Source organism: Pinus tabuliformis, chromosome 4_2 (genome assembly GCF_031772625.1).
Source record: "Pinus tabuliformis cultivar Carrire ecotype Pingquan chromosome 4_2, CPIR1, whole genome shotgun sequence".
NCBI lineage: Eukaryota > Viridiplantae > Streptophyta > Pinopsida > Pinales > Pinaceae > Pinus > Pinus tabuliformis.
Genome location: NC_142304.1, coordinates 221024461 through 221042340, shown reverse-complemented (window position 1 = coordinate 221042340; position 17880 = coordinate 221024461). Strand labels below are relative to the sequence as shown.

Genomic DNA, 17880 nt, shown 5'->3' with positions numbered 1-17880 from the left:
AGGAGGATGCCCTATGGTATGTCTTGCATTGGTGATGGGAGACCACTCGAGGAAGAGAGTTGGGAAGCTTGTATGGTGCCAACCACTCGTAACCATAACAACCTGATTATCACTGTGTTGTAGGACATGCAAATAAGAATTGCACTGTTTATTTTTGGTGTAGTGAACACAAAGGGCTTGTAACAGGCTGCAATTTATTACTTAGGTTTGAACATTTGGTTTTTTTTCTAGAGTGATTTATAGCAAGTCTAGAGGGTGTGAAGATCATCAAATACTTGGGAATGGACACAAGACAATTTCTAAACAAAGAAGGATGTTGTGTGTTACTTAGGTCTGAACATTTGAACATTTGGTTTTTGTCATGGAGTGATTTATAGAAAGTCTAGAGGGTGTCAAGATCATCAAATACTTGGGAATGGATGCAAGACAATTTCTAAGCAAAGAAGGATGTTGTGTGTTGCTTCTTGTGTTGGTGATGGGAGATAATTGGAGGAAGAGAGATGGGCAGCATGTAAGGGCCAACCACTAGTAACCATAACAACCTGATTATAAATGTAATTCAAATTTAGATTTGGAAAGATAACCATCATATTGTTCATGAATTAATATTATTTTATTTAGCTTATTTGATGTCATCTACTACGTGTATTTTTTCAAAATCTATCAAATATTTTGCTATTGAAACTTGAAAGACCATATTTGAAGATTAAGAGGCAATCTGTGTTGGAAAGGTACTTTACTCTTAGTTTCAGTGACTACATTGTAATGGATTCAACAATTTAAAAGCAATTAGCAACATGCTCTTCAGCCAAGACAGTTTTATTCTCTCGTGATATGTTCTCTTAGCCTTGAGTCCATCAGCCTTTCATTATGTGGCACTCTAAACAAGTTTTGGTAACTTTTTCCTCGAATATTTTGGAAGGAAATGTGATGGGTTAAGGAATATGAAGAAGTTGAGAGTTTGAATTAACCATATAATACATCTCTTACCAGTCCATGCATAAGAAGATCAATATGTTTCCTGTGATTTTTAAGAGCATTATCTTCTTTAAGAAGTATAAAAGAAATAGTAAACGGGATTTGCAATAAGTCCAGGAGATAGCCACAAACACATGAAATATTCAACAAGATTTCCTTCCATCAAATTATACGAAAGGATCATCTAACTATTGTTAATCGTCAAATTTATGAAGAACGACTGCAAAATATATTTCTGTTAATAAATAATGCCAACATTAAAATAAAAGACCACAACAAATGTTTATATACATAAGATTCTTTTTTTCAAGATTACTATAAAATGATCTTCTGATATTTAAATCACATAAATTCTATGTGATTCAAGCAGAATTGAGGAAGTCACATTCATCGGTGGCCTTCAAAAATTACCATAGCATCTGCACACAACTGTAAGGGGAGATGGCATACATTTCAGACAACCATTTACACGTACTACATGTATATTTTGAATAAAAAAAGTATCCAGGCAACTTGGGTCACATGCCCAACATACTCATCTATTAAATTCTACATGTAAAAATAACACATGCACAATAGAAAATCAAAACAAATACTTCCTCACTTCACTAACAACAATCAATGATGTTGAAGTGTCAGTCTGCCAAAAAGGTACATTTATATTCTGTAATTTTCTCAATCTTTTCTTGCCAGCTTTTTTCATAATCGGAACTAAATTCTTTTCAGGACTCTCATTTGATGTCAAACAACTCTCCATTGAAAAATATGTGACTTGAGATTGTTGATTAAGGCTATGCATAGCCTGTAACATATGTTGATGCTGCTTGTATAATGATGGCATTTCAGGTAAACTAGAAAAAGCATTGTTGAGGCATTCACTAGAGACTTTTGAAGCCAATTCTTAGATTTCTGCACTGGCAGCTTCTATTCCAACAAAACCCAAATTGTGGCCAGCAATAGTTTCCCTGGCCTTCTCCAGCACAAACTGCAAGTGAAGTAAATTGTAAAAGAGACGTGTGTGAGTTTGAGAGTATGACAACAATGATGAAGATAGAGAGATACATACCAAGTTATTGTTAGGCGTTTTGTAATACCATCCATTGACAAATGCTGGGAATATAGCCTAGGCTGCCATGACAAAAATAAGCATCACTTTCATTCCCATCCATTCAAGGAGAAAAAATGGTCTCCTTAAACCTCAAATATCAATCTGAAAAATCAATAAAATCAACAAACACTGTAAGGGAGAAATGCAATGTCATTGCAAAATTGGATATTCATTTCAATAGATTTATTTTGCAATGGGGATTCATATACACTTCATACACTTCAGGTTAGGTTTATCAAATAGGGCTTATATTTCTAGTATTTAAAAATATACCTCGCCTATTAGTTATCCAACCCGACAATCATATGAAGTTATTCAGAAGAATGCTAGAACACATCCATCTTAACATTGAAATTATTGCATCAAGGAATTTGATACCGTTAACCACATCGCAGATCATGGATTAATATGGATTTGAGTAACTATATTGAACTATTCACTGCTAGATACATGTCATCTTAGTATCTCCACGGATGCTGAGAAATACTAGAAGATAAAAGGCCGAGAAAACAAGCCGTGCTGCTCCTGCTGTGAGGCAAACATAACTAAAGTTACACAGTTGTTTGTTCAGTGGAATATGGTTATAAACTGTGTAAGCTATTTGAAAGCACACGACTCCACTGTTGTGGTCTCAGGGATGAGAGTACGTGAGATATTTAGGTTGGAATTGTCATTTGGTCCAAGATAAAGACCTAAAACTACTTTCGATTTAGTGTTCATCTTCCTTGGATGTAAGGATACTGGAAATAAATATATAGCATCCCAATACCAAAGGGTATCTAGCAGAAGGAGTTCTAAATATGACAGAAACACTAAACCAAACTTGATTGTTTGAAATTCTTAATATGGGATTGCCAAATTGTGTCGTTGGTGAGAATTTGGTAGAATACTATCACCCTAATAAATTAAAGGGTTCTAGCTAGTAATACTGGAAAGAAAAAGCACAGAGAAATAGAACCCTAACTCTATCTATTACCCGAAGGATGTAGCAAAAACATTATAAACCAAATATTATAAAGTAAGTAGCCCTCATTGACATAAAGAGCTTAAGACAACCAATACAATTTCAATTATAATCACTTACACACAAAACATGGACAAACTACCTTGCAATATGGAACCTTCACATAGTCTGAAGATATTTTCATGCTTTAAGTTAGTGTGAACCAGTTTCAACTCATGCATAATTGGTAACATTAGGAGAATAAAACCCTCGATAGACATTATTAATACCGTTAAAAATGCCTATGACAATCCAATCTCATAAATTGGGAGTTAACCTCACCGTTGAAGCAGAGTCACAGACAAGCATTTAATATAAAGTAAAAATATAAGTTTCAGCCCTCCCAATGCATATGTCAAGATTCAAGTGATTAATATTTTGAATGTTTTTATAAATATAATGTGAATAAATATAATTTTTTATTGCAAAAACAAATTTCGAATACAATTCTAAGGCCATACCAAAAGGTAAAGAGATATTTCAGGGAGAGATATGAGAAGTAAGTGTTGTTCCTCTAAGAATTTGAATTTTTTTAAGCTCCATCACTCTAAGAATTTGAATTGTTTTAAGCTCCATCACTCTAAGTAATCCATTTTATAAACCTCGAACAACTCATTGTAGCAAAAAATTACAAAACTCTAGAGCAAGGAACCTTTGAATTCTGACCCTCCTTCCTTGTAAACATGGTAAACTCTCATCTTTGTCTCAATGGCAGGAAAGGTGAACTGAAGTCTAGTATTTCAAGGCCAAACCCTGAAATTTTGATGCCGTTCTGTCCTCATATACTAAATTTCAAGAAGAACCAAAGTTTTCTGAAGAACGACTGCAAAATATATTTCTGTTAATAAATAATGCCAACATTAAAATAAAAGACCACAACAAATGTTTATATACATAAGATTCTTTCTTGGGTCTTCATATACTAAATTTCAAGAAGAACCAAAGTTTTCTGAAGAACAACTGCAAAATATATTTATGTTAATAAATAATGCCAACATTAAAATAAAAGACCACAACAAATGTTTATATACATAAGATTATTTTTTTCAAGATTAATATAAAATGATCTTCTGATATTTAAATCACATACATTCTATGTGATTTAGGCAGAATTGAGGAAGTCACATTCATCGGTTGCCTTAAAAAATTACCATAGCATCTGCACACAACTGTAAGGGGAGATGGCATACATTTCAGACAACCATTTAAAGGTACTACATGTATATTTTGAATAAAAAAAAGTATCTAGGCAACTTGGGTCACATGCCCAAGATACTCATCTATCAAATTCTACATGTAAAAATAACACATCCACAGTAGAAAATCGAAACAAATACTTCCTCATACCGTGTGCTACTTATGTCATATTTGGCAACTTAACGAAGGACATCAACTTCAATAATTGTTGTCCCTGGGTATTTTTTCATGCAACTAATGATTTTGATAGCTACAAGACCCTTTGACTTTCTATGCCAGCCCTCCAAAACTTGCCTAATTCTACCTACAAATATTGGTCATACTCCCATCAAAACAAAATTCATCTAATACATGATTTATAACCAAAAAAATCCAACATACAATGTTTTCTAATCCTTACCTTGCCTCATTTTATTGAGTATTTTATCTGTAAGGCATAGAGCGGAAGACATATGAGCAAAATACATTAAGGAAAATGATTATTTGTAATATAGGTCGTGGTATCAAACAGTAAACCTAAAAACCCTTGGTGAGATGGTAGACTAACATTTAGGAAAAACCCGTCGAAAATCATATAAATAACAGTGAGTTAAAATATATAGTAAATACTTGCAACTGCTCGACCTACACAACCATTCATTTATACAAAAATCAGTATGTTCAAGAAATTGAAAAAATCTCACAGCAATCTGAATGGTAGGAGGAATCCCTGTGCTCTAGCATAGATCTATGGGGAAAAGGGGTGTGACAGATTCCGAAAACTAAAATCAACCTGAATCTGAGAAGGGACGTATCCCACGATGACATTAGCTTTTGGTGCTTCCTCAGATTTTTGTTGAGCACAGAGGACGATGATATTTTGCAAACGAGGCTAAGTATCCAGACAGCTTTCAGCAGCGCAAGGAGGACTTGGCTCGCTTAGTTTCAAGGGTTTGTAGAAGAAAATAGGGTTGAAGATGCTCAAGCAATAACTACCAATATCCAACGGTTGAACATATTTCAAGGAGAGATATGAGAAGTAAGTATTGTTCCTAAGTAAGTATTGTTCCTCTAAGAATTTGAAGTTTTTTAAGCTCCATCACTCTAAGAATTTGAATTGTTTTAAGCTCCATCACTCTAAGTAATCCATTTTATAAACCTTGAACAACTCATTGTAGCAAAAAATTACAAAACTCTAGAGCAAGGAACCTTTGAATTCTAACCCTCCTTCCTTGTAAACATGGTAAACTCTCATCTTTGTCTCAATGGCAGGAAAGGTGAACTGAAGTCTAGTATTTCAAGTCCAAACCCTGAAATTTTGATGCCGTTCTGTCCTCATATACTAAATTTCAAGAAGAACCAAAGTTTTCTGAAGAACAATTGCAAAATATATTTCTGTTAATAAATAATGCCAACATTAAAATAAAAGACCACAACAGATGTTTATATACATAAGATTCTTTTTTTCAAGATTACTATAGAATGATCTTCTGATATTTAAATCACATACATTCTATGTGATTTAGGCAGAATTGAGGAAGTCACATTCATCGGTTGCCTTAAAAAATTACCATAGCATCTGCACACAACTGTAAGGGGAGATGGCATACATTTCAGACAACCATTTAAAGGTACTACATGTTTATTTTGAATAAAAAAAAGTATCCAGGCATCTTGGGTCACATGCCCAAGATACTCATCTATTAAATTCTACATGTAAAAATAACACATGCACAGTAGAAAATCGAAACAAATACTTCCTCATACCGTGTGCTACTTATGTCATATTTGGCAACTTAACGAAGGACATCAACTTCAATCATTGTTGTCCCTGGGTACTTTTTCAAGCCACAAACGATTTTGATAGCTACAAGACCCTTCGACTTTCAATGCCAGCCCTCCAAAACTTGCCCAATTCTACCTACAAATATTGGTCATACTCCCATCAAAACAGAATTCATCTAATACATGATTTATAACCAAAAAAATCCAACATACAATGTTTCCTAATCCTTACCTTGCCTCATTTTACTGAGTATTTTATCTGTAAAGCATAGAGCGGAAGACATATGAGCAAAATACATTAAGGAAAATGATTATTTGTAATATAGGTCGTGGTATCAAACAGTAAACCTAAAAACCCTTGGTGAGATGGTAGACTAAAATTTAGGAAAAACCCATCGAAAATCATATAAATAACAGTGAGTTAAAATATATAGTAAATACTTGCAACTGCTCGACCTACACAGCCATTCATTTATACAAAAATCAGTATGTTCAAGAAATTGAAAAAATCTCACAGCAATCTGAATGGCAGGAGGAATCCCTGTGCTCTAGCATAGATCTATGGGGAAAAGGGGTGTGACAGATTCCGAAAACTAAAATCAACCTGAATCTGAGAAGGGACGTGTCCCACGACGACATTAGCTTCTGGTGCTTCCTCGGATTTTCGTCGAGCACAGAGGACGATGATATTTTGCTTTCAGCCGCGCAAGGAGGAATTGGCTCGCTTAGTTTCGAGGGTTTGTAGAAGAAAATAGGGTTGAAGATGTTCAAGCAATAACTACCAATATCCAACGGTTGAACATTATTTCATCGTCTAACAAGTAATTTAACGTTCCACAATTGCACACCGTAGCACTTGAAGGGAGTTGTTTTCAGAGGGAACTTACGACAGGAGTTCTAAATATGACAGAAACACTAAACCAAATTTGATTGTTTGAAATTCTTAATAGAGGATTGCCAAATTGTGTCATTGCAGGGTGAGAATTTGGTAGAATACTATCACCCTAATAAATTAAGGGGTTCTAGCTAGTAATACTAGAAAGAAAAAGCACAGAGAAATAGAACCCTAACTCTGTTTATTACCTGAAGGATGTAGCAAAAACATTATAAACCAAATATTATAAAGTAAGTAGCCCTCATTGACATAAAGAGGTTAAGACAACCAATACAATTTCAATTATAATCACTTACACACAAAACATGGACAAACTACCCTGCAATATGGAACCTTGACATAGTCTGAAGATATTTTCAGGCTTTAAGTTAGTGTGAACGAGTTTCAACTCATGCATATTTGCCACTCATAATTGGCAACATTAGGAGAATAAAACACTCGATAGACATTGTTAATATTGTTAAAAATGCCCATGACAATCCAATCTCATAAATTGGGAGTTAACCTCACTGTTGAAGCAGAGTTACAGACAAGCATTTAATATAAAATAAAAATATAAGTTTCATCCCTCCCAATGCATATCTCAATATTCAAGTGATTAATATTTTGAATGTTTTTATAAATATAATGTGAATAAATATAATTTTTTATTGCAAAAAGAATTTTCGAACACAATTCTAAGTCCATACCAAAAGGTAAAGAGATATTTCAGGGAGAGATATGAGAAGTAAGTATTGTTCCTCTAAGAAATTGAATTGTTTTAAGCTCCATCACTCTAAGAATTTGAATTGTTTTAAGCTCCATCACTCTAAGTAATCCATTTTATAAACCTCGAACAACTCATTGTAGCAACAAATTACAAAACTCTAGAGCAAGGAACCTTTGAATTCTGACCCTCCTTCCTTGTAAACATGGTAAACTCTCATCTTTGTCTCCATGGCAGGAAGGTGAACTGAAGTCTAGTATTTCAAGGCCAAACCCTGAAATTTTGATGCCGTTCTGTCCTCATATACTAAATTTCAAGAAGAACCAAAGTTTTCTGAAGAACGACTGCAAAATATATTTCTGTTAATAAATAATGCCAACATTAAAATAAAAGACCACAACAAGTGTTTATATACATAAGATTCTTTTTTTCAAGATTACTATAAAATGATCTTCTGATATTTAAATCACATAAATTCTATGTGATTCAGGCAGAATTGAGGAAGTCACATTCATCGGTGGCCTTCGAAAATTACCATAGCATCTGCACACAACTGTAAGGGGAGATGGCATACATTTCAGACAACCATTTACAGGTACTACATGTATATTTTGAATAAAAAAGTATCCAGGCAACTTGGGTCACATGCCCAACATACTCATCTATTAAATTCTACATGTAAAAATAACACATGCACAGTAGAAAATCGAAACAAATACTTCCTCACTTCACTAACAACAATCAATGATGTTGAAGTGTCAGTCTGCCAAAAAGGTACATTTATATTCTGTAATTTTCTCAATCTTTTCTTGACAGCTTTCTGCATAATCGGAACTAAATTCTTTTCAGGACTCTCATTTGATGTCAAACAACTCTCCATTGAAAAATATGTGACTTGAGATTGCTGATTAAGGCTATGCATAGCCTGTATTATATGTTGATGCTGCTTGTATAATGATGGCATTTCAGGTAAACTAGAAAAAGCATTGTTGAGGCATTCACTAGAGACTTTTGAAGCCAATTCATAGATTTCTGCACTGGCAGCTTCTAGTCCACCAAAACCCAAATTGTGGTCAGCAATAGTTTCCCTGGCCTTCTCCAGCACAAACTGCAAGTGAAATAAATTGTAAAGGAGACGTGTGTGAGTTTGAGAGAGTATGACAACGATGATGAAGATAGAGAGATACATACCAAGTTATTGTTAGGCGTTTTGTAATACCATCCATTAACAAATGCTGGGAATATAGCCTGGGCTGCCATGACAAAAATAAGCATCGCTTTCATTCCCATCCATTCAGGGAGAAAAAATGGTCTTCTTAAACCTCAAATATCAATCTGAAAAATCAACAAAATCAACAAACACTCTAAGGGAGAAATGCAATGTCATTGCAAAATTGGATATTCATTTCAATAGATTTATTTGCAATGGGGATTCATATACACTTCAGGTTAGGTTTATCAAATAGGGCTTATATATCTAGTATTTAAAAATATACCTTGCCTATTAGTTATCCAACCTGACAATCATATGAAGTTATTCAGAAGAATGCTAGAACACATCCATCTTAACATTGAAATTATTGCATCAAGGAATTTGATACCGTTAACCACATCACAGATCATGGATTAATATGGATTTGAGTAACTATATTGAATTATTCACTGCTAGATACATGTCATCTTAGTATTTCCACGGGTGCTGAGAAATACTAGAAGATAAAAGGCCGAGAAAACAAGCCCTGCTGCTCCTGCTGTGAGGCAAACATAACTAAAGTTATACAATTGTTTGTTCAGTGGAATATGGTTATAAACTGTGTAAGCTATTTGAAAGCACACGACTCCACTGTTGTGGTCTCAAGGATGAGAGTACATGAGATATTTAGGTTGGAATTGTCATTTGGTCCAAGATAAAGACCTAAAACTACTTTCGATTTAGTGTTAATCTTCCTTGGATGTAAGGATACTGGAAATAAATTTATAGCATCCCAATACCAAAGGACATCTAGCAGAAGGAGTTTTAAATATGACAGAAACACTAAACCAAATTTGATTGTTTGAAATTCTTAATATGGGATTGCCAAATTGTGTCGTTGCAAGGTAAGAATTTGGTAGAATACTATCACCCTAATAAATTAAAGGGTTCTAGCTAGTAATACTGGAAAGAAAAAGCACAGAGAAATAGAACCCTAACTCTATCTATTACCTGAATGATGTAGCAAAAACATTATAAACCAAATATTATAAAATAAGTAGCCCTCATTGACATAAAGAGGTTAAGACAACCAATACAATTTCAATTATAATCACTTACACACAAAACATGGACAAACTACCTTGTAATATGGAACCTTCACATAGTCTGAAGATATTTTCAGGCTTTAAGTTAGTGTGAACGAGTTTCAACTCATGCATATTTACCACTCATAATTGGCAACATTAGGAGAATAAAACCCTGGATAGACATTATTAATACCGTTAAAAATGCCCATGACAATCCAATCTCATAAATTGGGAGTTAACCTCACCGTTGAAGCAGAGTCACAGACAAGCATTTAATATAAAATACAAATATAAGTTTCAGCCCTCCCAATGCATATGTCAAGATTCAAGTGATTAATATTTTGAATGTTTTTATAAATATAATGTGAATAAATATAATTTTTTATTTGAAAAAAAAAAAATCGAATACAATTCTAAGGCCATACCAAAAGGTAAAGAGATATTTCAGGGAGAGATATGAGAAGTAAGTATTGTTCCTTTAAGAATTTGAATTGTTTTAAGCTCCATCACTCTAAGAATTTGAATTGTTTTAAGCTCCATCACTCCAAGTAATCCATTTTATAAACCTCGAAAAACTCATTGTAGCAAAAAATTACAAACAAAATGTGTATTGAATTTTCACCTAGCTGAAAATTGGCCAAGCGTGCAATGCCTACACAATAAGTCAAAGAGATGAGTTGAAAATATCTTTGATGAGCGTAACAAGAAGGGAAACTTAAGACAAATGATGTTGTGGAAGCTATTCAAGAGTTATAACTTTTGGAGGACCCTAAACAAAGAGATAATATTTTGTGCACACTATGGCACATTTCTTTGGCGCCCCTATGGCCATTTCCTGAATTGTGCAAGTGCATAAACCAAACTCTGTTGTTCACCAAGAATTGGTTGAATTATCCTTTAGGCAACATTACTAGCTTTATATGCCAGTGATGACAAACATGTATTAATTGGTATTAATCGGACTGAGAAAACATTATGTATTGAATATCATGCGTTACATGTTAGAAATTTTGGGCTTACAGACAAAAAAAGGTTACTGTGGAACGTTACAGTAACCTAGAATGTTTGGAGAACGTTACAGAGTAGTCTAAATCCTAACCCCAACATTACACTGAATCTCTGAATTATGTGCCCAGTCAGAGGAAAATGAAAATGGAAGTGATGCCAAGTGGTTGGGCTTCACAAGGGCAGAGTTGATTTGTCTCTATGGACTGTCGTACCTCTCTGCATTATTTGGCATGGTTGTCATTGTTTATAATACCGTTACTAATGAAAAAGTGTTATGAATTAATATAGGGTAGCATTATATGGATAAAGATATTATTACATTTCAGGGAGTTCGTCAACAATATACTTTTCATGTCAAACTATACATGCAATCGAAGACTGAGGGGTTTTCTTCTCAATCTTATCAATATTGCAGTGGCAATAAAATGTATTGTTTTATCTATTGAAGACGTGGTCGTTGAATACAAGGCTTTGGTCTTGGCAGTGTGCACTATAAATGGTGTGAGGTTATAAATGGTTATTGGAAACTTTATTGGAATGTTGCATGGTTATATAAAAGCCATGAAATAAAATTTAATCGTGGTGTGAAACAACGGATATGACACTATAATGGCACTGGAATATTACGTTGGCACATTTATTATATCCAAGGATGATATATTTATTTTTATGTGTCAGTGTTAATGTATGGGTTGCCTTATATATTTGCAAAACAATTCAATGCCTCAAACACTTTCAATGTAGTGATGGAGATTTTGAAATGAGCTCTCCATCTTATCATAATAAGAAATCTCTAAATTATCAACATTTACATCATTTTCCTGCTCGTGCTTCAAATTCTTGACACGATTGTCAATTATAAGGTCATCTATTTTGATAAATTCATGGGTCTTTCCACTTTTTGAAAAGTCCTCAATATTCACATCCTCAAAAATCTCCAATCCTCTGGCATTTTCACTGGCTGTACCTTGCCTATTTTGTTGGATCTATATTAAGGAGATGAATTAGTGTTTTGAGCCTTAGCCCCTACACAACTTTGTTATAATTGGGTGATAATTGAGTTGCATAGGATGTATCATACTATTGACATATGGTATATGGTGTTATTGATATGATAGTGAATGGTGTATCACATTATTCTTCAACAATGATTGTAAACAAATGGATAGAGATAGACCTATTATCATTGCCCATATTTATGTTATTACATGGGTAAATCTTGTAACAGAATTACACGTCAAAAGGGGGAATTCTTTTCTTCGACATATCTCCTCATAATTTATAACAACCCTGATTCCTTTGGACGACTTGGATGTCAAGGTGGTCTACTTCACACAATTATCCATCATTGCCTCATGTTCCGAATTTGCATTCACGTAAGAAGAGCCCACAAGGATGGGACTAGAGAGCCCCCCTCCAAATTCATTCCCTTCTTCATTTATATCAATTACTTTGGTTACATTGGTGTTATTATTACTGTGGAAGTGTTATAATATTATTGACAATGAACAACATAACGCAGTGTTATACTTGGTAATATTTTTTATGAAATTTAGAGGCCTTTAAAACGATTTCCATAAATTCTGGTGATGTCTATATTTCTCGAGGAGTGGATGCACCTGCTTTGGAAAAGGACACAACCTGGAATTTTTAGCCTAAGAAGTTATCTATTTAATATTTCTTAACTGTTGTGATATATATGCAATGATCCTTGAGAATAGTTTTATGGAGCATCGTATTGTTATTCCGCATGGAGCTATGACAAAGGTTACATACATTGTGTAATAGCCCTGGTTAAAAAGCCATGTAAAATAAAATAAGACCACGATTATGGGACACTTATTCCAAGATGAATGGTGGGAAAAACATCCTAGTGGGTGTCCATTTGGTTTATTATGGCTAAGGAAAATAGAAAAGGCAATGGCTAAGGGTTTGGAAAGGCAAAATGGCATTTTGGCACATTTATTTTTGAAACTAATGGAAATTAGGAGAAAAGGGAGGTGAAAGGACACATGTTGCATGTGAGAAGGAAATTGAAGAAAAATAATGGAAATTGAAGAAAATAGAGGCCTCATTGATAAAAAGGCTTCTGAGGATCAATTGGAAAGCTTGGTCAATTCATTTTTGGTGGAGCTCTCTTCTATTCTCTCTCACCTCATACTCTTGGATAATTAGAGTTTTCTTGGAGCACTCTTGGAGAGTGTGACATACTTGGAGTTTTGGAGAAAGAAGGAAAAGTGAGAGCAAGAAAGTGTAAGAGGACATCTGGATCAACAACTACATCGAGTTTTTCTTAGAGGTATCAAGTTTCATGTATGTTTTCTTCACTAGTTTTTTCATGCATGGCACATGCATGTGGTTTGCTGGTTATGATCTGTCATTGGCATGGAGGATTTCCTAGATTGATAGTGTATTTGCCTAGCGTTTCCATTTCCTGGATAGCCATGTTGTTGTGGTTTCATTTCTTATTTTCTGGTTGGTTCTCACATTTCCTTTAGCTTGGGTTGAGTCACTTGTTCCTAGAAACTCTAGTTGGACAAACGCTTTGGAAGCCCTGTAACAGCTTGGGTTGAGTTACTAGTCCTGGAAGTCTTGGTTGGAAAAACACTCTAGAAGCCCTAGGTGGGTTGATTTACTAGTCCTGGAAGCCCTCGTTGGGAAAATGCTCTAGAAGCCTAGAATAAGTTGTGGGTTGAGTTACTAGTCCTGGAAGTCTTGGTTGGAAAAACACTCTAGAAGCCCCAGGTGGGTTGATTTACTAGTCCTAGAAGCCTTGGTTGGGAAAATGCTCTAGAAGCCTAGAATAAGTTGTGGGTTGAGTTACTAGTCCTGGAAGCCTTGGTTGGAACAAACGCTCTAGAGCCTTGGAAGGATTGGGTAGAGACCTATCTAATGATGGTTTTGTGATGTCTGACCATGAGGTGGAATCATTATTTTATGGGCTAAGGTGGTTGGCCTCTGGAAGCACTGGATGGTTTTGGATTGATGTGTTTTATGAGATCCCACATTCATGCTTGGAATATGGCATGAGGGTGACTGGCTGAAAACAGTTTTGGCTCATCCATGTCTACAGTCGAGTGGTTCATGGAAGTCCCACAACTGATTGGCCTTTGCATCATTAATAAGAGGTTATTTCTCTTTGTTATTTTATGAATATTGTACTTGTTTATATGTGGATTAGATTTTTATTTTTTCCTTGGTATTTCTATCCCTATTATGCTGGTTATGAATATGTATTGTGACAATGGCTATGTATGGCTCTCATCTTGTGTTCACTTGTAAATGAATGAACAATATATCTATGACCTAATGGATGAAATGGAAGCTAATGTGTTAAGGCATTAATGTTTCTTAGTGATTCTTAGATAATTATGAGACCCCTATGCTTAGATATGTTATTTACACCTGTAGATTACATATTCGTGATATGTTTGATGAAATGTCTGTCATGGCTAGTAGGGGTCCAGTCAAGGGCTTGTTAAAGTATTTGCAATTTTATCATTGTTTCATTGGTATCTTTGTATTTTGAAGGTGGCATTGAATTTTAGGTAGTGACCTAGCCTCTGGGCATGAATAAGTAGCTCAAATCCCGGGGACGTTGGCACAACACTACGAAAAATAGTCCCTGGACACTGGCATGCCTTGTCATGAGAGCGTCCAGAGCCTCCTGGACGTTGTCAAGCCCATTGCATGAAAGTGTTCAAGGGTAAAGTATTATAAAACCTCAATGGGACCTAGGGATTGGTTAACAGAAAGTTTGGGATGGTTCTTAGGAGTCATGTTGATGATATTGAAGGTCTACATGGTGTGTTTCCGTCGATTCCACTTCCTTAACATTACTTAGGAGGTAAAATCATATCATAGTAACTTCTTATCACATGTTTACTCCAGTTGGTCAGTTAATTTGGTAGATGTGGGAGGAGGGTGTTACAAAGTGGTATCAGAGTGAGTTGCACTCTCTTTGGGTCATATCTGATACCACAAAGTGGTATCAGAGCATGGTTCAACCCTGGGACTGGATGGGTGGTGTGTTGGTCATGCATTCATATCTGTTGCATTGGTGTTCCTTATGCTTGTAGTCCATGTTCTTGTTGCATTTGCATGGTGTTGATCATGGCTGTAGTTATGTGATCATGTGAAGGTTGATGGTGTTGTTGTGGAATGTGTTATCATGAGTGTATGATTGTATATGCATTTGTTTTGCATGTCGGTGTTTATATGTTGTTATACAGGCATTTTCATAGTGAAGGTTATTGTGCATAAGGTCATTATATGAAATTAGGTCATCATGATGATATTGGTATGTTATGATGCAAATGTGTTGGCTAAGATAGAGCAAGAGATGCAAATCATTAAAGTGAAGTTGTAACAATGGACTTTAGGGTAGGAGCAGATCATCATACAAATATTGTATGTTTGGCATCCAGGTTTGTTAGTTAATGGATTTTTATAAGCATTAGGGTTATAACATTAGGTTTATGTACATGTCTATGATGTTATGGTTACATATATGATAAATGCTAGTCTATTAGTATAGTCATATGTGCGTCAGATAGTCATGAATGATAGTAACCTATGGTTGTATGCATTGCTATTGTTGTTTTATGTTAGATAACTTGATTATGTTATATGTTATATGTTGTTGTTGAGTATGTTATAGGTTAACTTTTCGTTATATGATAGTTAGCTTGATGATTAGGTTATATGTTTTTGATGACTATGTTACAAGTTAACGTGTTGTTGTTATATGCTGGTAATTTGATGATTAGGGTTATTACATTAAGATATTGAAGTTATATGTATCATACTAATTTGGATTGGTCTATGCAAATGGTTAGGGTTATGACATTCAGATATGAGTTAATATGTTGTGATATTATGTGATACTAATCTAGACTGACTGTGAAAATATGATTGTTATGCATGCATAAAAATTATTTATGAGTTTATAATGTGAACATGTTAGCAAGTGACTATTATTGATATCATGACCTTATTTATGGTTGAGTTGATATGTTGTGAAGTATATTGTGATAATATAGCTTTATTGTGCAGACAATATAACCTCCCTTGAGATACATTAAGGTATGAGTTTGCTTATGTCGTATATTTGGTGCTTGACTATTTGATTATGTAATCTATTTGGTGTTTGAGTGTTTGGTGTCTATTATGTCATGTAGTTGATTTATTTAACATGGTATGTTTGCAAGTTGGTTGAATGTGTGATGAATTGCATAATATGAGTATGTGTTCAAATGATCTTGTTTTAAGATTATTGTACTAACACATATGCGTTGAGACAGTTGATATGTAATTGAGTGTAGTAGGTGATAGTTGTAGCACGATGTCTAATGACTATGACTTTACTATGGATTATGACATGATTGTTAGTCTTGGTAAATGTTGATTTAAAATTGATATATATGAGTGTCTTGATATTTGGAAGATGTGGTTGACATGTGGAATCAATTGTAGGAAACATGCTTGGTATTAGCGTCGCAAGGTAACAATTGATGTGTTTATATAACTAACAGTTGGGTGATATGACAGTACATAGTAAGACTCGATTTCAACAAGCTAAAAGGTAAAAAAAAAGGAATTGGGCAAGAATTCCTTTGGCCATGTTTGGAAACCCTAATTCCATACGAATGAGTTCTTTGCATACAGGTAGTCTTCTTAACCTTGATTTAGTTTGACATTATGTGGATAGGTGTTATATTCTTGAACATGTATTTGACAGGTATAACAACTAGTTTCCAATTATACATAGATTTGTCAAGGGAATTGGAGTTCCTTCGGAGATGGCATTGACATGTTTAGTTACAAGGAAATGTGCTTGGCACAACAAGGTAAGGTAACTAGTATGTTGTTATGTTTATGTATGCACTAACAATTATGTATTTATGCCAATATGGTGCAAGGGATTGCATGGAAAATAGAGGTTTCCATGAAATCTTGAAGAAGCCTCAGGTTAATATTTCCTTGGGAACCATGGGGATTGAGTCATGGTGTTTGTTGTTAGTCTTTTCCTTTTGGTATTTTGTGATTTGTTGAGCTTGATTTGCAGTTTTGTTTATGTCTGGTGCAAGGCCTTGCCACTTTGTGCATGGTGTCATATTGTTATTGGTTTTCATGGTTTTATTCTTGTTTTTTTTTGTCTTTCCTGTTAAGCTTTTAGTCTTGGATATTGGTTGGGAGAGAGGAAAGTTAGTGGAGCTCAGGAAGAGCTATGTGGAACCCAATAGGTAATGTAAGATTCAGATGAAGCCAGTGCATGTGTGAGGGCAACGAAAGGTAAGAGTATGATGGTTGGATTGGATGAGTCCATTGGGTAAATGGACAATAGCAAGATAGTCATGAGAAAGGTAAAGTAAATAGATTTGAGGTGTCGAATGTCATGGCTATGTTGGGAACGATTGTTTTCAATGTTGTGCATGGGTAAAGGGAATTCTATTAACCTTGACCTTATGATATCTAGTAATTATGTTGTGATCATAATTTCTTTATGATAATGTTTATATGCATAGATGTATGTATATATGTTGTTATCTGACAGGGTCATTAGGGATCATGATTATGTTAATGTCTATATGCATATACATGAATGTATGTATGTATGTCATATCTAACAGGGTCATCATGAATCATGATTATTAATGCTAATATTTATATGTATATATATGTATGTATGTATGTTTTTGTCTGATAGGGTTGTTAGGAATCATTCTTGTGGAAAAATTATTGCTTATGCAGGTGAATGACATGAAGAGGTTCCTAGTTTACGAAGAATAAAGTGGGAAGAGTATTCATGAAAAATATACGAGGTAAGTATCACGTGGTTATGAGTTGATATTATGTGATTATATTATGTCTATGTTATGGACAGGCTGTTTTGAGGGATACATCAATGAAATGAAAGTAGTGTGGTCTGCGACATATTG

At 34.6% G+C, this 17880-nt stretch overlaps 1 long non-coding RNA gene across 2 annotated transcripts; it reads right to left on the bottom strand.

The window, feature by feature from the left end:
- Positions 1-1492: 1492 nt before the first annotated feature.
- Positions 1493-8954, bottom strand: LOC149168887 (uncharacterized). 2 transcript variants are annotated; one of them, XR_016259351.1, is made up of 3 exons: positions 8843-8954; positions 2045-2188; positions 1493-1963 (listed from the first exon to the last, which is right to left on the bottom strand). It is a non-coding gene; the product is annotated as an uncharacterized LOC149168887 (long non-coding RNA). The 2 variants fall into 2 exon arrangements; XR_016259350.1 differs by lacking the exon at positions 8843-8954 and adding an exon at positions 4437-5631.
- Positions 8955-17880: the final 8926 nt, after the last annotated feature.